General features: G+C 56.4%; 1 protein-coding gene across 3 annotated transcripts in view; it reads left to right on the top strand.

Moving 5' to 3' along the window:
* DSCAML1 (DS cell adhesion molecule like 1) overlaps positions 1-23948 on the top strand; it is a 95074-nt gene that overhangs the window by 11861 nt on the left and 59265 nt on the right. The window lies entirely within an intron of this gene.

Genomic DNA, 23948 nt, shown 5'->3' on the forward strand with positions numbered 1-23948 from the left:
GGGTGCTCTGGGTGTCCCCAGGGTGAGGGATGCTCGGTGTGATTTTGGCAGCGCTCGTGGCCTGTCCTGGTTTCTGCAGGATGCGTTGGGTGCCTGGCACTGGCACCTGGACAGCAGCAGCGCCTGCCCGTGTCTGACTGCAGCACTCAGGGCTGGTGTTTGTCTTGTCAGGTCCGCTCAAAATTCCACCTTTCTTGTCATTTTTCACAACTGATTCGACCATGGGGAGAGGACTTTGGTAAAAATGCCATCACCACCATTTTCCCTGGGATGGAACCTGCCTGGCCTGCCCACCCCACATCCCTGCCTCGTGGCCAGGGCCGTGTCCCACCCCGAGCTGAGGTCCCTGCGTGGGGCAGGGGCTGTGGGGGGGACAGCATCTCCCACCCTTGCGCAGGGACTCTGCAGCTCCGGGGGTTTTCCCCGGGGTATTTAGCTGTGATTTTCTGGCAGCTGTTCCTGCTGGCTGTGGCAGCTCTGGGGCCAGCTCCGTGTCCCCGTGCTCCGGGCTGACCTCGTGGCTCCTCCGCGGAGCCGCTGTCGATGCACAGCGTGTGTGAGCTGCTGGCAAAGCAATCAATAACTGCTTCCCCTGGGGGATCCAGAGGGAATTAAAGGATTTTGCCCAAAGTGAGCGCTCTGCGCTTGATATTTGCTCACAGGTCAGAAAGTCCCGGTGCTGCTCCACATCTCGGCGCTGCCACGGGGAGCAGAGGCCGCCGGCAGCGGGGCTGGGACTGGCAGGAGGAGCTGAAGGAGCAAAGTGCTTCACCTGGACAGGGTGACCTCTTCTCCTGGGGGCTGTGGTGGCTCTTGCTGGTGGGCTGTGCCCCCTGGGTGCAGCCAAGGTGCTGACCGAGCCCGTCCCACGTGCCTGGGGGTGCCTGGGCTGGTGTAGCCAAACAGGGACCCTGTGGCAGGGGACAAAGGGGCACCGTGCCCTTGCCAGCCTCTCTGTGGATGTGGGAACACGAGGTGGATTTCTGTGTGGTGGTGGTGCCCATCCCCTGGGGCGCTCTTGGTGCGTTTTGGGCAGTGCAGGTGACACTCTGGTGCCTTTGATGAGTGGGACACCAGGTCCATCAGCAGGACAGCCTGGGCTGCTGTTTCCTGCGTGGTTTGGGAATCCTTTGGTCTGGGATTCTGCAGGATGGAGCCGGTGTGGCCAGCGGGCTCAGCGGTGGGTTTGCCAACTGAGCATCCGCGCACTCGCGTGATCCTAACCAGACTTGTTCCCAAGTTTGCTGTGGCAGTGGATTTTTTAATATGATGATTTAATTAGGGTGGAACGATTTTAACATTCTAAAGCAATAATTACCCTAAAGACAGAACATATAAATTGTGTTACAGTGCAGAGTCAACACAAGCAAACATGTTTTGCCGTTGGATTACAAATATAGTATCTGCCTGAAGCTTATTTTTTTTTGTTGCTGGTGTGTTAGAGCTAAAACTGGCTTTGCTGTTACCAAAAATATGTTTTTTCCTGACCTCTGCTGAACCTCTGCGTCTGCCCTGATTCCGAGTGAGGAGGATGAGGGGAGGGAGCGGGGTGGAGGTGAGGAAGGCTGGGATGTGGTGCTGAGGCCCCGCGGTCCCTGCTGGTCGCAGAGCCGGGCTCTGCCCGGAGAGATGCTGGGGTGGGCATGGGCTGCAGGGCTGCACCTGAGCTGGGAGCTGTGCTGCCTCCGGGTGCTCTCAGCTGCTCATCCTGACCCCAGAACTTTGCTCCAGTGCTCCCTGTGGAAGGCTGGGATCTTCCAGCAGCCCGAGGTGCAGCAGGAGGGAACAGTCCTGACATGCAGAGCAGGGAAGATCTCCATCCAGACTTCTCGGTGGCACAAAGCTCTTTTTAAGTGACTGTTGGCGTAGTAAATGCCTTTTCCCCAACCAAATCAAAACACCTGCGACTGAGAAATAGGGGCAGTGAGTGTTTCCCCTGGGGCTGCTCTTGTGAACTCAACCTCTGCCTCCACAGGTGGCTGGGGGGAGACTTTTGTGAGCTTCCTTGGGTTCTAGGAAGAAATTCTTCTCTGGCACAGGATGTCCAGAAAATCCGTGGCTGCCCCATCCCTGGCAGCATCCGAGGCCAGTTTGGACAGGGCTTGGAGCAGCCTGGGACAGTGGAAGGTGTACCTGCCCATGGAGGAGCAGGGTGGACTTTAAGGTCTCTTGTAACACAAATTGTTCTTTAATTCTATGACTGAATCAGCATTTTTTTTTCCTTAATTGGGATTACAGGGCTCCCAACCTCTCATATTTTTCCAGCCAGACCTTGTTGCTCTTTTGGTGGCTGCAGAACCTTGGTGGTGCCTTCCTGGCGAGAGCCCAGCTGCAGAGCTGCTGCCTCCCTCACACCCGGGGTGTGGGTGACGAGTTGTGCTGTTTGGTTAACTCAGCAACACCGTAACATACCCCGAAATCAAAGATAAACTCTTTATGGCAGGTTATCCTGCACGTAAATCATCATCAGTGCAGCTCATTTTTGTTTAGTGCCCACCTGACTGCGCTGCTGTGTGTTTAGAGAAGTCAAGGGTTGCAGAGAAATTACAGGGTTTTCAAAAACCCATTTGCCTCACTGGTGCTCGCATCAGAATCAATCTTGCCTCGTGTTGCAGCCTTGCCACAGACACAGCCTGGCTCCCTGGGACAGGACAGATTGTCCCTGGGGGGACAATCACACCTCAAACTCAGCTGCTCCTGGTGTGTCTTGGTGTGTACTGGAGGTGCTGGACGGGAGCTCAGCAGCTGAGCAGAGAGTTTTACACACCCTTCGCCCCTTTTGCATGGAGTGACAGTGAGAAAATCCCGCTGCAAGATGCTGGTGCTGGGGTGCCTGTTCAGCTGCAGTTTGCAACAACAACGTGAGGAGCTGCTGGTGACAGCACAAAGTGGGGTTTGGGCAATTTCAGCCCCTCCTCAGCTGATGCAAGGTGTTCATTTGGGCACTGCTTGGCTTTTACAACCCTCTGAGCACAGGTGTGCCCATGGACTCGCACACAAATCGTCCCCAGCTGGCTCAGGGATGTCACCTTGTCCAGCTTGGCCTCGCTGGGCACAAATGTCACCTGTCCTGGCTGTGCCAGTGGGAAGAACAGCACTGGGGCTGGTGAGGGCAGTGGGATTTGGAGGCAGTGAGCATTACCAGCCTGGTAAAGCCAGAGCTGAGCTGTTATTTGCTGCTTCAGCGTTGTGTACTTGATAGGTTGTGCTGGAAAAAATCTAAATAGAGCACTTGTCAAGGTACCAGCGTTTCTAAGGGTGCTGCCTTTGTCACCAGCCTAATACAAATCCTCTGAGGGCTCACAGATGAGGATGTACTTAGTCACTGGTTATCCACAAAGCCTCTTCTCTGGAAAGAAAAACGTAAAGCTTGCTAGAAGGAAGGAGCTGGGGAAAAAAATTGAGTTCTGTGAAGTTTTAGAGGTTTTTTGTGTGTTGTGGGTTGAGCCTTTCAGGAGTTTCCAAAATATCTCTGCCTGAGTTAATCTGTTTGTGGTGCTGCAGCTGTGAGCTTCACTTGACCTGCGTGGCTCTTTCTGTCCCACCCTCACATGTCCCCAAGGCTGGCTCTGGGCTCCTGAAACTCCTCTGAGCAGCTCCTTGGTGGTGTGGGCAGTAAAGGGCAGCAGCTTCCTCACAGTTCCATGCAGTCAAACCCCCAAAAATGTTCTCTGTCCTCTGCTGTTCCTGCTGCATTGTTTCGCTCTGAAATTACCGAAGTGGAACTGCGCACAAATCCCACTGTAATCCATCCCAGGACGTGGCGAGTCCAGGGACAGGCAGGAGGCTGGATTTCTGGGATTTCTGGGGTTTCTGGGGTTTCTGGGATTTCTGGGATTTCTGGGGTTTCTGGGGTTTCTGGGCTCAGCATTCCCCCCGGGCGGTGCGTGCCGAGGGGCACGGAGGGATGAGGCATAATTCGGCATTGTCCCCGTGTCAATGGGCTCATTCTGGGGGACATCGGGCTCCCGTCACTGGGGAAAAGCTGGGACAGAATAAACAGAATAAACACGGCCAGGCGAAAGGCTGCCCCTGCTCGTGCACTTGGCACCACGGAGAGCTTTGGGGCAGGGAGGACTTGCCAAGGGCCGCTGTTTTGGGTGGGTTTGGCCCGAAAGTGGGATGATCCCGCCTGTCTAAAGCAGGGGGCTGTGAGAGTGTGGTGGTTTGGCACGGAAAAAGGAGCCTGGCGTGCAAGGGGCCACCCCGCTGCCGTGTCCCGGCTGTCCCCCAGCTTGTCCCTGCTGTCCCCTGGCTTGTCCCGGCTGTCCCCCGGCATGTCCCTGCTGTCCCCTGCACTGAGCGTGGCGCTGGTGGCTGTGACCACTCCGAGAAATGCCCGCACAGCCCCGCTGGGCACAGGGCTCGGCCTCTCCAGCTGCTCCTGTCACTGTGCCCGTGCTGGCAGCGCGGAGCCGCCTGATGTGATGGGAGCGAGCGGCTCTGTCCTGCCCTCCCCGTCTGTGAAACCTTCTCCCCTGCTGGCCTGGAGACCTCCAAAGGTGTCCTGCCTTCTCCCCCACCCCTCGCCACCCTCTCTGGCTGCGACATGTGCCCAGACCTGTTACAGAGGGAAGTAGCTCCAGGCGTTATTCTCACCAAGTGGGGTGAGATTCTGTCTGAAATCATTTCATCCTTCCCCAGAGACTTGGCGTGAATTTTATCTAATCGCCATGGCAACAGATAAAAAAAGGTGTGAGCACATCTCCTTTTGCTGTGATAATTCAGATTTATATATTCAGATCAGATTGGAGTTAGAGATTTTAAAAGGAGCAGATGCAGCAGAAGGTGTGACTGCAAATAATGTGGCGAGAACGTTTGATGATCCTGCCCTTTAAGAGGGGAGAGCGCTTTCCCGCAGGTTTTTTTGGAATATAATTATTCCATCAAATCCACTTTAACAAGGACTCATTATAGCCCTGATAATGCAGAGTCACGTTGGAGACAATCTCCACACGCATGCACACACGGCACACGCAGGGACACAACAAGTAAACAGCAGCCTGTGCACAGCCGGCTGCCCCGCTGCCCCTGTCACCTCCCACTGCCCCTGCCACCTCCCCGTGCCCCAATTCCGCAGCTCCAGCCTCCTGCAGCAGGACCCCGCTGGGGATTTGGTGACACTGAGCTCTGCCTGTCCCAGAGCAAAGCTGTTGGCAGCTTTTGCTGCGCTGTGGCAGCGTCTGCGGGAAAGGGAAGCTCTGGCTGAGAGCAGCAAAAGGAATCGCACGCTCGCAGGATGGTTGGGGCTAGAAGTGACCTCACACCAGCTCATCCTGCCCTGCCGTGGGCAGGGACACCTTCCACTAGCTCAGGTGGCTCCACGCCCTGTCCGTCGTGGCCTTGGACATTTTTGGGATGGGACAGCCACAGCTGCTCTGGGCACCTGTGCCAGGGCCGTCCTTTAGGGCACCTCCAGCCACCCTGAGGCACAGCTGTGCTGCAGGGAAGGGATGAACAGCGAGTACAGAGAGGGTGGGATGGGTGCCCGAGGGTCTGGAGATCCCACGGGAGGCAGGTGGGCTGCAAATCTCTTCCTGGATGCAGAGAGCAGAGAAAGAAGAGATCAGCTGGAGGGGATGCGTGGAGGAAGGATCTGCTGATCTCCTGAGTCCCAGGGTGACCCTGAGTGCTGGGATGCATCGTTCCAGTCATGCTGAGTGGCACATGGGCTCTTCAGGCCATGGCCAGGATGGTGGGACCAGAGGGAATTCTCCTGGAGCACCCCACTGATGGCCTGGGGAGAAGGGGAGTGCTGTGGGCAGGAGGGGGTCGGGGCTGGTGAACCTTAGAGGTGTCTGGGCTTCCCTGGATCACTCAGGGACTCTTGGAGTGTGTGCTGCACATCTCTGTGAGAGGATTCTGTGCTCTGCACCACCCAAGAGAAGGTGGTGGGGGACAGCTCACAGTGCAGCTGAGCTCTGTCATGAAACCTGGTGCCTTGCTGAGCCCAGGGCCCTCCTGCCTGACCCCAGAACCCAGCCTGGAGCATCCAGGTCCCTGCTGAATCACAGGGACTGTGCTCCTTTCTCCCTGTTCACAGGGCATCTTGCTAAATTCTCATGCTTTTGTGCATTTTAAAGACATTCCTGCTGCTGGAGAGCTGAAATCCTCTGGGATGGGAGTTTCTGTAAAGCACTGGAGCAGCTCAGGCTGAGGCTGTGGCACTCCATGCACGGGGCAGGACAGCGTGGGTGCTGGGCACAGGGGCTGGGGGGCTCTGGGTGGGGGTTCCACCCATGAGCAGCCATGGGCCAGCTCACACTCCTGCAGGAAGAGAGGTCACTGACACCCAAGCCTGATGGGCTTGAAGTGCTCCAAAATCTGCTTAAAAATCCTAGGAGAGAATAGAAACACAGAATATGGGGAGCTGGAAGGGACCCACTGAAATCCAGCTCACTGCTCTGCTCAGGACAGCCCTGAGACCATCCCAGCAAATGCCAGAGCTGCCTCTGAGGGATGGGCTTGCTGGCATGGGCAGGTTCTCCAGCCAGCCCCACTCTCTGTCCTTTTCTACCTCTATTTAAATGTCACCCAGGAGAGAGGAGCTGCTGCTGGCTCCTGTCCTGCTGCCCCAGGTCCCCCGGGAGCGGAGCCTGCCCGGGCAGTAATTGCTACAGCAAAGGCAAGTGATGTGAGAGCTGTACAGGTCAGAGCTCTTCCCTGAGCACATGTCTGTGTGAGCCTGAGCCGCCTGCCCCTGGGGCTGCAGGGCAGGAGCTGCAGCAGCCTGCAGCCACCACCGCATGCCCTGCAGGCCCCAAAGGGGCTGGGGGCTCTGGGCAGGGCAGGGGCGGTGAGGGTGTGCACCCCTCGCCCCTCCTCCCCGCACACATCCCCAGATGCGGGAACAATCCCGGTCATTATTCCTGCCATGGTGACAGTGGCGGTGGCAGAGATGCCAGCTTCCTCACACAGACGGCTTTATTTCATCTCCTCTGTTTTTCAAAGCCTCTTTCATTTTGTATGAGGAGACAGATGTGAAGGGCTGCAGGCTGATAAATTCTGCTGTCTTATGAAAAGAGAGGGTGGGTTTTTGTTGTGGTTGCTGCTCTTCCTCCCTCCCTCCCTCCCCAGCTCCCTCCCAGCCACCTCTTGCTGTCGAGGGTTGCTCCCTGCTCCAGGCACAGGATGTTTGCTGGTGGTCACGTCCCTGGGGCAGAGACCCAGGGCTGGGTTTTGGGTGCAGAACCCGGGGTTGTGCTGATGGGCACCTGGTTGGTAAAAAACGAGGCTCTGGTTGGAAGGAAAGGAGCCCAGGGGTGCAGATACCTCCCAAAACACCCCAGCCATGGGGTGGGGAGGAGCTGACCCAGGCTGTGGAGCCAGGGCTGAGCCTTCCCAGCGGGTACAGCCCAAATCCTCGTCCTTCATGGGCCAGCCCCGGGTTGTGAGGTCAGGGATGGGCTGCTGTGCTCTGTGCCAGTGAGGAGCAGCTGTGGGATGGGGAGGAAGCGGCCAGCACCCCTTTGTGGGGCTGCTGGAAGTCTCTGCTCTGCTCCTCTGCCTTCCATCTGGCAGCAGTGTGGCTCCAGTGGAACATGCCCTGGTTGGCACCAGTGGTCCCAGTGCAGCCCCCCTCCCTCCCCTCCTGCTCTGCTGACGATGGTTCAAGTTTAAAAATAAATTGCTCCATCTTTAATTGCGGTTTAAATAACTGCTTCATTTTTATTTAAATGTGGCTCTGCAAGGCTTGGAGAACAATTAGGAGAAAATACAGGGCATTGCTCTGGTGCATGTGTTCAAGCATATAATTAATTTTTTTTATTATACTGATGTTTGCCGAATCTGGAAAAAGATCTTATTGTTCCTCTTGATTCAGTCACGCAGAGGATCTACAAATACACCAGCCATTTCAGGACTCCATTTCATCAGCCGTGGAGCCTGCTGCTGACACGGGGAGGCTCCGGGGGTCCCAGGACACGGACACAGCCCAGACCCGGCTCTGCAGCCCCAAGGAGGGACGAGCTGCTCTGGGCAGTGCCAGTGCCAGGCTGGTGGGCACAGCCCAATCTGCGGCTGCTGGATGTGCCCCCAGCCCCTTCTGGAGGGTTTTGGGGCTGTTTCAGAGCCCGGAGGGGCTCAGCAGTGAGGGTTTGTGCTGTTTGTTAATGGGTGGTGCCAAAAGGCCGAGCCAGGGCTGGGAGATGCGCAGCGAAACCTCTGCAAGGCTCAGGGTGACCCAGGGACCTCTCGGAGCAATCTGGCCATTCAGGGCTGTAAATCTCATTCACAGTCGGTTGGGATTAGGTTCCCAAGTGCCGACATTGCTAAAGTGCTTCTCACCGAGGGCTGGGAGGAAGCTGCGTGTGATCTGGCGGGCTCGAAGCTTATCAGTCAAAGGTGCTTTGCTTGGTGACAGAAGCCACTTGTGGTAAACAAGCTGCTGGCCCTTTGGACCCCTGACAATCTTTTAACCATTTATTAAAGCGGCTATGAGCTCTTCTTGGAAATGAAATCTTAATAGCGAGCGTGGCAGAGATTTTTCACAGATGGCAGCACTGCCAAAAGCAGGCATTCAAGAAAACATTCATCAAAAACATTCATTTCTTTCAAAAAGAAATTGACGTTTATAGCGTAGACAAATTTGGGACTCATTTGCTTTGCCTTTCAGTTTCTGGATTTTTAGAGGTCACGTTTTTCTGCACCTTCGAGGGTTAGAAACTGGTGTTATTTTTAACTGGAAATTGAGATTCTCGTGTAACATGTCACCAGGAAATGGGGCACGTGGGGAGGCTGGGGTACGGCAGGACCTGTACAGCGCTGGGGGATCTGCAGGGGATCACAGAATTGTGGAATATTCTGATTTAGAAGGGACCCACAAGAACCATCAAAGGCCTGGTCCTGCACAGACACCCCAATAATCCACCCTTGTGCCTGGGAGCATTGTCCAAACACCCCTGGAGCTCTGGCAGCCTTGGGGCTGTGACCATCTCCCCTGGCTGTGCTGCAGGAGCTCCAGGCTCTGCCCTGACTCTGTTTTTTAGGATGCAGAGCTCCCCGGGGTGGGCTGGAGCCCTGCTGGCTCTCCGGGTGACGGAGAGCATGTCAGGGCCCAGTGGGATGTGTATTCCTGGCGTGGTGAGCAGGGAGCTTCCACATGCCCTGGAGAGCACCTCTGGACCCACCCTCACCCTTCGGCAGCCGGGAAGGACGGGTGTGCCCTCCCTCCTTAAAAAGCCAGAAATTCCCTTAAGAGGGAGCAATTCATTGGCAGCTCATCTCCATTTCATCTGAAGGCTGCACCACGCTGGGTTTCAGCCTTGTTATGTTTTCTCTTGAGCAATACCTTTTATTTCTGCAGTGTTTAATATTCCTTTCCAGAGCCTCCGTTGCCTGTTCTGGGTCTTTCCACTGAAAGCAGCTTTAAAACTATAATTTTTCGTGGCTGAGCATGTCACAACCAGCTGGGTCCTCTTTGCTTGAGTGCTGTCGCCCCTCCCCGTCCTCCCCGTGCCCGCTCTTCCCTCCGTGCCAGGCATCCCTAGTGAGGGGTACCCTTCACAGGCGGGCTCAGCTTGAGGAGAAGTGGTTTCTCTCGCCCAAGCCAGCCTGGTGCTTGGAGCTTGGCACTGTGAAGGGCTGTAAATGCTGTCACAGGGCTGGGGAAGCAAATGGTGCAGGCATGGAGATCATCCCTGCGCTGGGCAAGGCGAAGGAGGGGATGTGTTTGCCCATCTCTGGGGAGGAAGGGGAATGACAGGCCTGTGTTTGCCCATCCCTGGGGAGTTTTGGTGGTGGCTGAGATGAAAACCTCATGCTGGTCATGGCTTTGCATTCACCAGACCCTGCTCCAGCCCCCAGCTGATGGCTGGGAGCTGCTTCTCCCCTCAAACCCTTTGCACCAGGGAGGAGCAGCGTGCTGCAGACAGCAGGAACTGGGGCCAGTGCTGGAGGTGGCCCTGCCATGCCATTCTGTGTCCCTGCCGTGCCATTCTGTGTCCCTGCCGTGCCATTTCATGTCCCTGCCATGCCATTCCATGTCCCTGCCGTGCCATTCCGTGTCCCCGTGGCTCTCAGCCCTGTGCTGCTGCATGCTCGGGGTGCTGGCGCCTGGCGCTGCGGTTTCACAGCCGCCTCCCGAGCGCGGAGCAGCGCTGCTGTTTCTGCAGCTTGTTTCACACCCGTGCGGATCCCGGGAGCAAAGCTGTGCCACGCTGCCAGCGCTCACAGCAGCAGGGCTTGGGAAGCACCTCCTGGCCACCAGGTGCCCGGCTGTGGCTGCCTGGCTGGGATTCCCCCTGCCAGGCGAGGTTCAGGCCACGCAGCTCCTTCAGGGAGGTGATTGCTGCCTGCCCTGGTGAGGTCTCTGCCCCTTGGAGCATGTCCAGGGTCCGACAGCCCAGCAGGTGCCGGTGTTCCAACGGGAGCTACGGCGATCACAAACACGGCATGTACGACACGCGCCCGGCCGTGCCAAGAATTAACTTCGCAATCAGCTCCGTGATCCCTCTTGGCAGAGCTCTGGCATAACCTGTCGTGTCTTATCTGGGAATTTTCTGTGAGTTGCAGTTAACTCTCGGGGTGAGCCAGGTTTTGGCTCTTCCAGGGCTCTGGGTGCCGAGGGCTCTGAGCTGCACAAGCACAGCTGGAAATCTGATAGGGAATCTCCTGGCTGTGGCTGGGGAAGGGAAGGGTATGGACCACACCCCTGTGTGCCCCCGTGGAGCATCGTTTCTGCTCCTCAGCTCTGCAGATCTGCTGGTTTCATTTCCCAAAGCTGGTGAAAACACACACGTGTTTCTCTTTCCTGCAGAGTTCTTTGGAGATTACATTGTTGTTCTAGTCAAGAGCAGATTTAACCAAATGCCCATCTCGCAATGCCAGGTTCTATGAAATGAGAATGGCTGAGTTCCTTCTTTATTTATCCATATATACACAATGCCCAAAACAAGCTAAAAATGATGAATTGTGGCTAATGCTGCTGCGTGATGGAGATAAGACCGTAATTATTTGTTTGGGCAGCTTAAATCAACACCAAAAGCCTGATGGAAAACAAAGTGATAATTCAAATCTCTTTGTGTGGGTCTCGTGGGCTGTGTGGCCAAGCGTGAACTCGCAGCAGGGCTGGGTGAGTTCTGCATCGGCGCGTGGTTAAAGCGGGTCATTGTGGAGTCACGCTCCGTGTGCCGCCCTCCCAGCGTGCCAGGGCCTGTGCCAAGGGACAGACACACTCTGGGCTCCTTTCTGGCAGGGCTGGGCACCTCTGTGCTGGAGCCAGCACATCTTTCCTGTTCCAGAGCAGGATCCAGACCTCCCTCTGAAGCCCAGCCCTCCCTGGCTTGTTAGGAGAGAAGATGGGTGGGTTGAGCTCCAGCTGCACCTGAACCCATGGCAGGGGCTGTAAATTTTTGCGTTCATTATGTTTGTTTTGCCTGGGTTTAATTAACTGATCGATGAAAGCCTATGGAGCTCTGACCTCTCCTGCAGCTGCCGTAAATCAGCCCAGGCTGTGCTGGAGTGGGGTTTGTGCATGGTCCCAGCTGCTGAGCTCTGCCATGCCATCCTCACAGCTGGGTGAGGGCCAGCACAGTCCACAGGGACACCTTCCACTGTCCCAGGTTGCTCCAAGCCCATCCAAGCTGGCCTTGGACACTGCCAGGGATGGGGCAGCCACAGCTTCTCTGGGCACCCTGTGCCAGGACCTCCCCGCCCCACGGGGAAGGATTCCTTCTGTCTGTTTTGTTTTCCTGGTGACCCTGGGCACACATCATTTCCTTGGAAGGGAGATTTGGAAGCCCCAGTTCCGTTCTGCCCTGCCAAGCCCTGCCCCTCTGCAGCCTCCCCAGGCTCGTGTTTGGGGGTTCCTGTTTGATCCTCCTGAGCCCAGCTGAGCAGAGATGTTACCCGTGCTCCAAGGCTCATCCGTGCTGGTTTCCAGTTGGAAGTGGGGGGCAGCGGGACCCTGAGACACATCCCTGCTGTTAGATCCCAGGCCACCTCCAGCTCTGTCCCCTGGGACTTTCCTTTCCTTCTAAACCCAGGAATTCAGCACCCATGCCCTGGGCCTTTCTCCTTTCTCCTTTGCCAAAATCTGGGAAAATGGAACTATTTTGTCCTTAGAGTTATTTCCTTTTGATCCCAGTTTTCACTACAATAACTTTTCCTGAAGAAAAGTGTCGGACAGAGGGACCCTGAGGGTCAAATCAGAGGGTCCGTGCTGGATCACTGAGGAGGAGGAGGAGGAGGAGGAGGAGGAAGAGCTTTTGCATCTTGCATTGCCTCCATGTATTTATATTTCAGTGTAAAGGGGGGGAAATGCACTTATTATCGAATGATGCACTTTTTTATCTTCTTTATGGCTTCTAATGCTATAGCTGGTTTTTTCAAACCACTAAAAGCATAAGCATTAAAGCAATTTTCCAGAGTAATATAGCAAGAGGTCTGCAGCAGCTCTGCAACATTTGATAATAGTTGCCATCTTCAGCTGAAGATAATGATGTTAACAAATGTAATGGGAGTAATGAGTGGAGATTCAAAAAAGCAGCTTTTGTTTAATTTTTTTGTAATGCAAATGAGTTGAGGAATAAAGAAGGAGAGCAGAAAATAATGAAAACTTCATTGGAAATGAGTCTTAATCCTTGCAACCAAGCGCTGGAGGGTAGGAGGGAAGGAGAGGGAGAGAAGTTGTGGATCCTCTTTATCTGGAAGTGTTGGACAGGGCTTGGAGCAACCTGGTCTAGTGGAAGGTGTCCCTGCCCATGGCCAGGGGTGGAACTGGATGATTTTTAAGGTTCTTTCCAACCCAAACCAGTCTCTGAGTCTGGGGGAGGCTGGGCTCTGTGTCAGAGTGGGATAAGGTGAAATCTGCTGTCCCGGCAGGGCTGGCTCAGGGGAGCAGGAGCAATCAGCCACGTGCCAGGCTTTGCTCTCCTCACCTCTGGCACATGGACAGGGCTGCCCAGGGAACGGTGCAGTCCCATGCCTGGAGGTGTGCCAGGAAGGACTGGATGTGGCACTCGGTGGGTGACAAGGTGGGGATCAGGCACAGCTTGGGCTGGGTGATCTCAGAGGGCTTTTCCAGCCTCAATGATCCTGTGGTTCTGTGGCTCCAGAGCCCAGCTCCTGCAGCCTGGGCCTGGGGCTGGCGTTTTCTCCTGCCTCAGCAGCTTTCAAGCAAAGCAGAACTCCCTTCCTCTCACTCCTGGGAGGCTGGAAACCCTCTGCTTCCTGCTCCTGCAGCACCTTGCACTTTAGAATGATGCCAGCTGAGTTCAACCTTATGACAGCCCAGCGACTCCCTCTCCCCCTCAGAAGAAGTGAATTTGCTTTATTTAGATTGACTCCCAGCCCAAGTGATAGGTACGAGGCTGGCAAATGAGCATCCTTGTGATGAGGACTGGCACTTATGCATGTGCAGAAGATTCAGGTCTGTCAGCTTGTGTCAGCTCGCCTTCGACAGAGTGTTTAATCTCCTCACCCTTGGCCAAGAAATGCATTAAGGCATCAGCAGTCAGTGGGAGCTCGGCAGGGGAGGGATGCTGCTGCCTGCCCCGTTCCTGGGGGCCCAGGAGTGATGGGATGAGGGCAGCAGCGCCAGTCAAACCAGCCTGCAGGAGAGCTGGGAGCACCCGGGAACTGGGGGGAATTGGAGGAAACGCCTCCTCTTCCTCCCCTTGGGATGGTTTTAGGGGGGTAAGTGCTGGGAGCAGGGCTGGCAGGAGCAGGGCTGGCAGGAGCAGGGCTGGCAGGAGCAGGAGCAGGGCTGGCAGGAGCAGGGCTGGCAGGAGCAGGGCTGGCAGGAGCAGGGCTGCCCGTGCCTGAGCTCAGCGATGCCGTGGCGCTGGAGGCTGGGCTGGCTCGTGCTGCCAGCGAGCAGATGGTGGTCACGGCTGCCTGAGTGTCCTTGGGCACGGGGAGCAGCGTCCCCAGCCCTGGGGATGGCGTCTGTCCCCGCTCCGCGCTGCCGCAGCTGCAGGGGCAGCGGGGCCCACACCGGGCATCGCCCCGGGACAGCAGAGCTCGGGCAGATGGGATTTGGGGTGGTTGTGGGGCTCCCCGCCTGCCCGTGGGCCCCTTGGCATGGTTCCCTGCCCAGCATCGCCTCTCCCTGCGCTCTGAGGGGCAGCAGCATCACCGACCTGGCTGGGGTGGCACCACGGTGACACCGGGATGTGCGTGCCACTCCTGCCAGGTGTCTCTGGGGTGGCACCATGGTGACACCGGGATGTGAGTGCCATTCCTGCCAGTTGTCTCTGGGGTGGCACCACGGTGACACCAGGATGTGCATGCCACTCCCTGCCAGGTGCCAGGTGTCTCTGGGGACCCTCGGTGTCAGCGCTGGCTGGGTCCCAGTAAGGATGGAGGGACCCATCTCAGGGCACAGCCATGCTATAAACCAAGATACTTCCACATTTTTCTCATTTTCCTGTTTTTTGGTTTGTTTTCTGGGGGTTTTGTCGGTTTGGTTTTTTTTTTTTTTTTTTGGAAGGGTGAAGATGGGAGTTATCGCATCTGGCTTTGCAATTTACAGCTTTTAATTAATCTGAAATTTCAACATAGAGTTTTACGATAAGCAGAGGCGTCTCTGCAAGCTGGGGAGGAACCTTAACGATGATCTGAGATGAATCGGCAGGATGACATGTCAGTGCAATAAACAGGGCTATATAAAACAGAATTGTGAAGTAAAAAATGCTGAGATATCAGGGCAATGATCTACAAATGAGATTTCTTTTTGGAGCCCTTCCCTGTTTAAAGAGTGTTCCTTTCCTGTCAGCATTTGTCAGCTGTCCTTTGGTTGTTCCAGCAGCTTCTGGTGATAAGTGGACACTCGGTCCATCACCAGAGCACCTCCAGCCAAGGGAGGAGCAAGGATGGTCTGGCATGGCTTGGGTGAGGTGCTCCAGCCTGGAGAAGCATCCAGCTGGAGCATCCTGGTGTTTTGAGCCAGTCAAGGTGTCCGTGGCTGTGACACTTTGCTGTTCTTGCTTGGCACAAAGCACCACGATCGCTCTTGCTCTCCTGCCCTGGATGCAGGAGCTGTGCTGGGTCTGCATGGTCAGTGCCTCCTGGTGTCCCTGGGCTGTTTGGGCTTGCCTCTCTCCCAGCTGAACTTCCTGCAGCTTTCTGAGTGGTGCAGTATCCTGTGTTTTCCTTCTCCAGGCACCTAAAGCCTGGAAAATTGCAATAATGAAGGGTAATGATACGGTATGGGGAGCAGGCTTCCATTTCAAGTCTCTCAAAGTTGGATAAACACAAACAGGAAGCATTTGTTTACAAATATTTTTTTGTGAACTAGTGAGGGGGAGAGCAAGCTCCTTTTGTCTCTGACAGACACATCCTTTCATTCCCTGAGCTCCCTCCCTGCTCCTTCCGCTGGGCTGAATCCCTCAGGAGTGGGATTTTCCCCAGCCCCGGGGGTTTCTCGTCCCACCCTGAAGTGCAGAGCCCAGCCCCAGTGCCAGCAGACCTCCTGGTGGCAGTGAAGGTCCCTCCACGTGTCCCTCCCTCCCCCCATGGCTCCTCAGGAATGTGGGTCCTTGTGGCGTGAAAATCCCCTTGGAGGTGCAGGCGAGGGGCAAGCCGGGAATTTGCTTTTAACATCAATATTCAGAAATAGTGCGTGTGAATAATTGATGGTCCTGCGAGCTGGGGCTTGTCTGTCTGTCACAGCAAAGCAGAGGTGACAGAGTGACAGCCCGGGGTGGGGGGGACTCCCATCCCTCCGGGGGCACCACCAGAGTGGCTGCACAGGGTGGGATTTGCCTGGGTCGTGGCAGAGGCTGCTGGGCTGCTGTGGCTGCTGGTGGTGTTAGAGGGACCCCAGCACGGGGCAGGGGGTCCTGGGCAGGGACAGGGACAGGGACAGGGACAGGGACAGGGACAGGGACAGGGACAGGGACAGGGACAGGGACAGGGACAGGGACAGGGACAGGGACAGGGACAGGGCTGTCCTGTTCTCCAGCCTGGCCCAGGGCACTTCCAGCAGCACCTCCAGCTGCTTTCCAGGTCCTGCTGCGCTGCGGTGGCTGAGCCACCGATCTGAACGTTTTAGGTGAAAAATAATCTGTCAGCAGGATTTGCCTGACCTTAAATTAGCTCTCACAAGAAGAGCTTAACCCTCATTGTTGGGTCAGTGTCTTCTCCTCCCCAAGTCAACCTGGCTGCGTGCTGCTGTCCCCTCTCTGGTTCAGTGTCAGCTCTTACTCTTTCTTTGGGGCATCCTTTGTCTTTGCCGTGATTCCCGGCTCTGTTCCGAGCACAGCCTGCCATGTTTGCCGTGAACCACTGGCAATTAGACCAGAATAGCTGTCTCCCTAACGATGCTGTGCTGTGCAGCATCGCTGCCGCAGCAGGGACACGGTGCCCGGGGGATTTGGGTGCTGCAGGCTGGGTTCTGCAGGGGTGCAGCTCCAGGATGGTCAGTGTGCTGTGGTGTTGGAGGTGGTCTGGGCCGTGCTGCTGGGGCAGGTGGAACGGGCAGGTCACCCCTGGGTCAGCTTTGGGCTGCAGCAAAGCTTCGCAGTTCCCCTTCCAAGCCCCCGGCGCTCCCTGCACGGAGCAGGGGGGAAGAACAGAGCTCCCCCAGCCAGGACTGCAAAGGGAACCAGAGCCTTTAGAGCCAGAACCCTGAGTGGGAGGGAGGAGCAGGGCTGAGCTCCTGCCGCTGCCTCTGAGCCGCTCTACAAAGCAGCTCCCAGCTTGGCGAGCGAGATACAGCGAGAGGTTCGCAAGTTGTGACCTCAGCAAATGTATTAGACGGGAGAAAAGAGCTTTTTTCCTTCCCCCTGTTCTGGTGTCAGCGTAGCCGTGGCTTTTAAACCACATTATACAGGCTTGTCATCCAAGATAAAATGTTATTAAGATAAAATGCTACACAGGGAGCAGTAGGGGACTTCCCACTGCCGTATTTCAGCGCTGCCGTAGGACCGCGCTCAGCCGCTGGCACGGAGCTGTCGCCTGGAGCCGGGGCTGCCGGGGACAGAGCGGGACGGGGATGGGTGTCCCCCGTGTGTCCCCAGGCCGGTGGGCACGGGGAGGTGCTCCCCGAGTGTGCCCCTGTGCCCTCTGTCACCCTCCGTGCCCGGCAGCAGCCTGGCGAGCGGCGGGCGAAGGCGTCAGGGCCGCGGCCTGCGCGGAGCTGACAGCGAGCATGTGGGCGGCCGAGGGGCCTGCCCGGGGCCCTCCTTCATGGGTCAGGGACTCGCAGGCTGCCTCCCTCTCCTCGGGCTCCTCTGTGCCCCCACAGCCCCGCTCCCACCGTCTTTGTGCGCTGCCACCGCTCCCCTCCTGCCCAGCGCCCCACGGACCCAGCCACAGCCAGTGTGCTCACTGGTGTGTGTCCCCACACCACTGTCATGTGTCCCCACACCATTATTGTGTGTCCCCACACCACTATCGTGTGTCCTCACACCATTATTGTGCATCCCACAGCACTGTCGTGTGTCCCCACACCACTATCATGTGTCCTCACACCAATATTGTGTGTCCCACAGGACTGTCGTGTGTCCCCACACCACTATCGTGTGTCCCCACACCATTATCATGTGTCCCCACCCCATTGCCATGTGTCCCACCCCCCTGCCATGTGTCCCACACCACTGTCGTGTGTCCCCACACCACTATTGTGTGTCCCCACCCCACTGTAATGTGTCCCCACACCACTATCGTGTCCCCACGCCACTGCCGCGCCTCCATCCCCTGCTCAGGGCTGGCACAGCCTCTTTAGCCTCGCTGACAGCCCGTCGATAATATTAATGTACTCCAGCCTCTGTTAATGTCCGTGCAAAGTCTCCTCCTGCCCTTTGCCATCACTTTTCCATCAGCAGACACTTGAGCAGCACGGCGGTGACATTAATCTGCCGAGCCGTGCTGGCACTGTCAGCGCGAGTGGCTCTGGAGCACAGGTGCAGAATTTTTGGGGAGCTTTCCCGGCCCATCCGGCAGCAATGGAAATGCTCAGGTGAATCCTTTAAAAGGACTGAAAAAAGCGGTGGTGTGCGCCCTGCTCCTCTGCAGCTACAAAAGGAGAGGGCAGGAGCGTCTCACCTGGGGCAGGTGTGTGATCTGCAGGCAGAGCACACGCCAAAACACGGAGAGGGAAGAGCTGCTTGACCTGACACCGAGGCAGAACAGAGAGAGGGAAGAAAGGGGAGAGCAGTGAGCTGTAGCTACAAGGCTGGGTAATCCCTGGGTTGAGCCCGGCGAGTGCTGCAGCTGGAACGTGAACTTGTCCTGGGCATGTTCAGCTTGTAAGAGGGATGAATGTAAAAGCAATGCTGTTAGCTGCCTTATTAAAGGCTCGGGTCTGAGTCAATACGCACGTGTCCCAGGTGGCTCAGGGCTGTAATTCCTAAAGCTTCACACTTCTCTGCCAGCACTGTGTGCTTGGAGGTTCTCCCTGCCAGTAAAACCCTCCCACCTCTTTGGCGTCCTGGGCTTTCATCCCATGTGTGGGGACAGGACTGACCTGGGGCTGAAGAGAGGCTGAGAAGCCCCCTGAGCTGCCAGCACACCTGGTCCTTGCCCTGAGCCTCACCCCAGCCCAGGTGCTGCTGGAGGTGGCAGTGCCAGGTGCTCTGTGCTGTCACACCTGACACCTCGAGGTCCTGACAGCAGTGCCGGTGTTGCTTCCAGCAGCGCTCCCTCCTGCTCTGCCCCTGTGTGTGAACTGGGGCTGGGACTCGTGGTCCTGACCCCGGTGTGTGGCACCCCTTGGATGGTGGGCACAAACAGATGCCACAGCCTGCGGCCATCGCAGGGTTCTGAGAGTGCTGCATCTGCTCTGGTGGGAGAACGTGTGCAGGCAGCAGGAGACAGTCCCTGCTGGTACAGGTATTTTCCCACCCTGTGAGATCCTCTCTGCCTCCCTGAGTGCCAGCCTGAGCACAGACCCACCCAGGACCTGTGCTCACGCTGCCAGGGAGGTCCCCAGACGAGGAGTCTCAGGACTGCCACAGTCTTGGTGTTTCCCCACACTCTTCTTCCCTCTCCTGTCCTCTTCCACCCCATTCCTCCACACACAGAGAAGCTGTGGCTGCCCCATCTCAGGAATTGTTCCAGGTTGGACAGGGCTTGGAGCACTCCAGATAGTGGAATGTGTTCCTGCTCGTGGCAGGGAGTGGAACTGGATGATATTTATGGTCCAAATATTCTGAGGTGACTCTGTGATGCTCAGCGTGGGTCTGCTCCACACCTCTGAGCCCTGGAAACCCAGCACTGGGGTCTGGAGGGGACAGATGAGCTTTATTCTGGGATGTGCTGCCCCAGTAATACCTCTGGGCACTCACAACGCCGGCAGTCAGCACCAGACACGCTGTTCTCCTCAGTAATGGGATTTGGTTTTAACCCAGGGACATCCCTTAAATCTAATGAAAACCTGTGCTGGTGGCGATGCTTCCTTCTCAGTGTCCTGTGCTTGTCCTTGTGCCCGATTTACACGTGGGGGCCAAAGCCCAGCACCCCCTGCACCGCAGCTTTGGGCTGGAGGCTGCTGGGGCAGCTGGGGCGGATGCAGCCCGATGGCTCTTAGGGCTGATTGCACACAGGCACAGCTGGTGCCAGGGAGCTGAACAATAAAGTAGCCACTCTGGGCTGATTGGGCTAATCCCTGCTGCAGACCAGGGCCTGTTTTCATTAGTTTTCCTCGATCAAATTAGATTGCCAGACGACAGATCCTATTAAAGCAGGGGAGACCTCCAGCATGGCGTGTCCTGCTGGTCCTGGGACGCCGGCCATCGCTGGCACCTGCTAAGGAGGAGGCTGCAGAGGATGCTGACGGTGCAGCTCCTGGGCACAGGGATACCTTTGCCCTTGTCCTGGCAGTGCAGTGGGGACTCTCACTCGAGGGCACATGGCTCTGGTGCTGCCTGGCACCACAGCCCAGCCCTGTGTCCTTCGGGAGGGAGCTGTCCTCTCTCACAGGTGCATCACTCCCCACATCCCTCACTTTCAGCCCCCGCACCGAGCTGGCTCCTGGCCTGTATTAATTTAATTTTGTTTTTAACTCTGCTCCTCGCAGGTGGGGCAGGCCCAGCTGTGAGGTCTGGCACGGGGCTGCTGTGCTGCGTGCCCCGAATTGCGGATTACACTGCCCTTAATCCAGCCACACCTCTGGGGATCCATCCAACACTGGGTCTGACCCGAGACACGAGTAATGGGATTTGGGCCTCCTTGGGCCATAGTTCCTAGCAGAGGTGACTGATTGCCCTATTGATGGTCTGCTATTGATTAGCCTTGCTCTGAGACTGTCCAGCTCCAGCCTGCCCATAACCCATCAGTAATTAATTCACCCTGCCCTGAAATCCGTGGCCACAAAAAGATGTTTGTGGGGCAGGGGGTGCAGCTGTTTGTACTGACAAGAGCGTGGCAGTGCCACCAGGCTCTGCCAAGAGTCACTGGCAGCTTTTCCTGGTCTTTGAGATGGGGTGGATCAGGCTCAATGTCTTTGGAAAGGGTTGGGCTCAATGGGAAAAATCTTGGTTGTGAGGGACCTCCTGTCCCTGTGAACCAACTCCACACCATGGTCCTGCAAGTGTGGAGGGTCTGGGGCTGGCTGGTTTGGGATGTGAACTTCTGGAACCCGATGGCTTTGACTTTGAAATGAATTTCTTGCCCGTGCTCAGGATGGGGTTTATTTCATGCAGCCAACGTTTCTTCTCCTTGATTGAAGAAAGAGGTTGGGCTGAGGCGGGACAGAGTTCCCAGCAAGCAAAATTAATAGCAATTTGCTGCCCTGCTTATTGATTGGCTGTGGAGTTACCTCTTCCAGGAGGATTTCCATGGAGTTATCTCTTCCAGGAGGATTTCCATGGAGTTATCTCTTCCAGGAGGATTTCCATGGAGTTACCTCTTCCAGGAGGATTTCCATGGAGTTACCTCTTCCAGGAGGATTTCCATGGAGTTATCTCTTCCAGGAGGATTTCCATGGAGTTACCTCTTCCAGGAGGATTTTCACTGTTACCTTCCCCAGCACGCTGGGTAGTTCCGTGTAGGAATAAATGTTTCAGTTGCCCTATAAATAATGGAGCGAGTAAAGATGTTGTGTAAGCGGCGCTCTGGGTTTTGCCAGGAGGGACGTAGTTTGTTGTGAGGGTTTTTTGTTTTGTTTTGTTTTGTTGTGGGATTTTCCGTGCTTGTGTTTTACCTTTTTCTCTCCCCAATTTTTTTATTTTTTATCCCTGGAGTCCAAGGCAGGGAGCTTCATGGGGGGACTTGAGGGAAGAGAAGGAGATGAAGCAGCTGAAACGAAAGGAATTCATGTGGGTGTACTGTGCAGAGGTGTGAAAGCCCTGGTGATGCTGGGGAGCACCCTGAGGAGGCTGGAGCAGCTGGGCACCCAGGGGAGACGTGCCTGGCCCCAGGGAATGGCCACGGATTCAGGGAATATCAGCTTTATTCCCTGCAAGTGTAAGAGCTGTAAAGCTGTGTTTTAATCGTGGATTTGAGGCAAGAGTGGAGCTTGTGAGCCCATGGCTTGTGTAGAAGTCCAAGCTTCCAGACTGATTCCCAAGCCCCGGCACGCTGAGACCCCCACTCTCACCGTGCCCAGGTGCAGGGCTGGTTTTGGCACCTCCAGGCTGGCACGGGCAGGAGGCCACAGCAGGCACCGTGTGATTCTGGGTCCTTTTGTTCTGCTTTAACACAACTCAAGAGCATTAATGAGTGAGAGGACTCCCTGCAGGGTGACGTGTGTGCCCTGTTTGGGATGTGGAAGCCAAAGGCACCCGAGTGCTCTGAGCTCAGTGCTGGTGTGAGCAGCAGCTGTCATGGGAAACTGGGGAGGGGGGTGTTCATTTGCTGTGCCTGAGGAGAGCCAGCAAGCTCCACCTGAGCTCTGACTTCTAATTCACCTGTATCTTTATTTCTGCTGGTCTGGCAGCAGCGATGAACAGTCCCGGGTACCACGGCGGGTTCACGCTGGCAGCCTGCGGTGCCAGCCTGGCTTCCAGGGGCTGAGCAGGGCTGGTTTCAGCCCGTGGTGTCTGGGCTGGCCCTTTCAGCACCTTGTGATGCTCTGAGCAGCATCCACACGAGGCAAAGTGCTGCTGGGCAGGAGCTGGAGGGAGGCAGAGGATGCTCAGGGCAGCTGGGGAACCACTGGTCTCAAAGGAAGCCCAGCTGGACCAGAGGGACTCCCAGCAGTTCCCACTGCTCCTCCTCCTCTTCCCGGGGGCAGCAGGCTGTCCTCCCCTCTCCTGGGGGCCAGCACTTTGCAGACCACCCAGCAGCGCCACGTTCAGCAGGGGATGGATTAGGAAGGGGCTTTACTCCTCTGGTAGATGAGTGCTTCTAAGCACTCGTGCGTTGTTGTGTGTCCTGCTGAGAAGAAGCCAAATGTTCTGACAGCTGGCCAGATCCTAGATCAGGGGGACTTGAGCTGTAGGTGTTGCAAACAAGGTCTTAATTGATTTCTCTGGACACATGACTTTTAATTTTATGGTGGAGTTAAGAGCTTTGCCCCAAATCAGGGGGAAGGGGAGAGAAATGAGCTGATGCAGTGTCTCTGGAAACCTGAGTCTGTGGGGGACTGTGTATGGCAGGAAAGCCCCAAATCCCCTGCTCATCTGGGCTTCCCACTCTGCTTCAGAGTGGAGCTGAGAAGCCTCAGAGGAGCTGGGACAGCTGGTGGCACCTGGATGCAAAGGCCACGGAGGTGGCAGTGCTCCCTCCCTCCTTCCCTCCCGATTCTGCTCCGAAGTGCTGGGAGAGGAGGGGAAGCACTGAGGGACCTTCTCCTGTGTTGGCAGAAACATGAACATCCCACAGCTCTCAGGGACCTTCTCGTGTGCGTGGCAGAAACATGAATATCCCACAGCTCTCCGTGGGCCCGGCGGGAGCCCAGGGATGTGGGGATATCATTTTGCTTGGCAAGTGCCACGGTCCCAGCACCTCCCGCTCCCTTCTGCCCTTCCTGAAATCCCGGGCAGGGAGAGTGATGACACCTGGGCATCCCTGGGCAGCGTGCTGGGCTTTTCCAGAACTTGTGCCAGGCTTTTCCAGTGCCTGTGCCGGGCATTTCCCAGTGCCTGGGCTGAGCTTTTCTAGTGCCTGTGCTGGGCTTTTCCCAGTGCCTGTGTCGGACCTGTGCCAGCTTTTCCAGTGTCTGTGCTGGGCTTTTCCATTGTCTTTGCTGTGCTTTTCCCAGTGCCTGTGCGGGTTTTTCCAGTGCATGTGCCAGACTTTCCCGGTGCTTGTGCCAGGCTTTTCCCCGTGCTCAGCAGAGGGGTGGCACGCCGAGGATGCTCAGGGTGCCCGGGGTCTCTGGCGTGGCGCAGGGAAGGAGTTTGGAAGGAGGAGCACAGGGAGCTCTGCAGGGAAGCGAGTTTTGCCCTGTTTTCTGACTCTTAGTTTGGATGCGACTTTCTCGGGGTTGTCCCGGGAGGTCTGGGGGCTGTGGCACCTCCCTCGGTCCCCTGTGCCCGGGCACAGGGCACTGGCCCTGATGTCACATCGGGGGCTGCGGTGGCACAGCGGGCACGGGGCGGGCTGGGGGGCTCGTCAGGCAGAGACAGCCACGGCCCCGACTGGGGTCTGGCCTCCATCAGTTCCTGTAGGAAATCACTTCACTTAGGCAGATGTGAGCGTACAGCCGCGCCGGCCGCGGGCTGCCCCGCGCTCCCCGCCAAGCCCCAGCCTCTTACGCAAATCGCTTTTCACGCTTCCTTAATTGAAACTGTCAGATGGGCTTTACCTTCTTTTTTTTTTTTTTTTCTTTTTTTGTAGTGATGCAGACGTATTAATTCCACTATGGATATCCCGGCAGCTAGGAGAGATCAATAAAATGAGGTTGCATCTGTGACATATATATTACAGGAGCAGCACCAGCAATATTTCATTGGGAAAGCCGAGCCAAACACACGTGTGCAGAGCCCTGGAGAGCACATTTGGCCACGCAGAGGGCAGAGCTGTCGCCTGGCTGCAGTGGCACTGGATTTCCATGCCCTCTTGCCACCCACCTGGCGTGGGAAGGGGGCGAGGAGCACCCAAGCCCTCACTTTGCTCGTGTT

The sequence above is a fragment of the Taeniopygia guttata genome, chromosome 24, assembly GCF_048771995.1.
Source record: "Taeniopygia guttata chromosome 24, bTaeGut7.mat, whole genome shotgun sequence".
NCBI classification, from domain to species: domain Eukaryota; kingdom Metazoa; phylum Chordata; class Aves; order Passeriformes; family Estrildidae; genus Taeniopygia; species Taeniopygia guttata.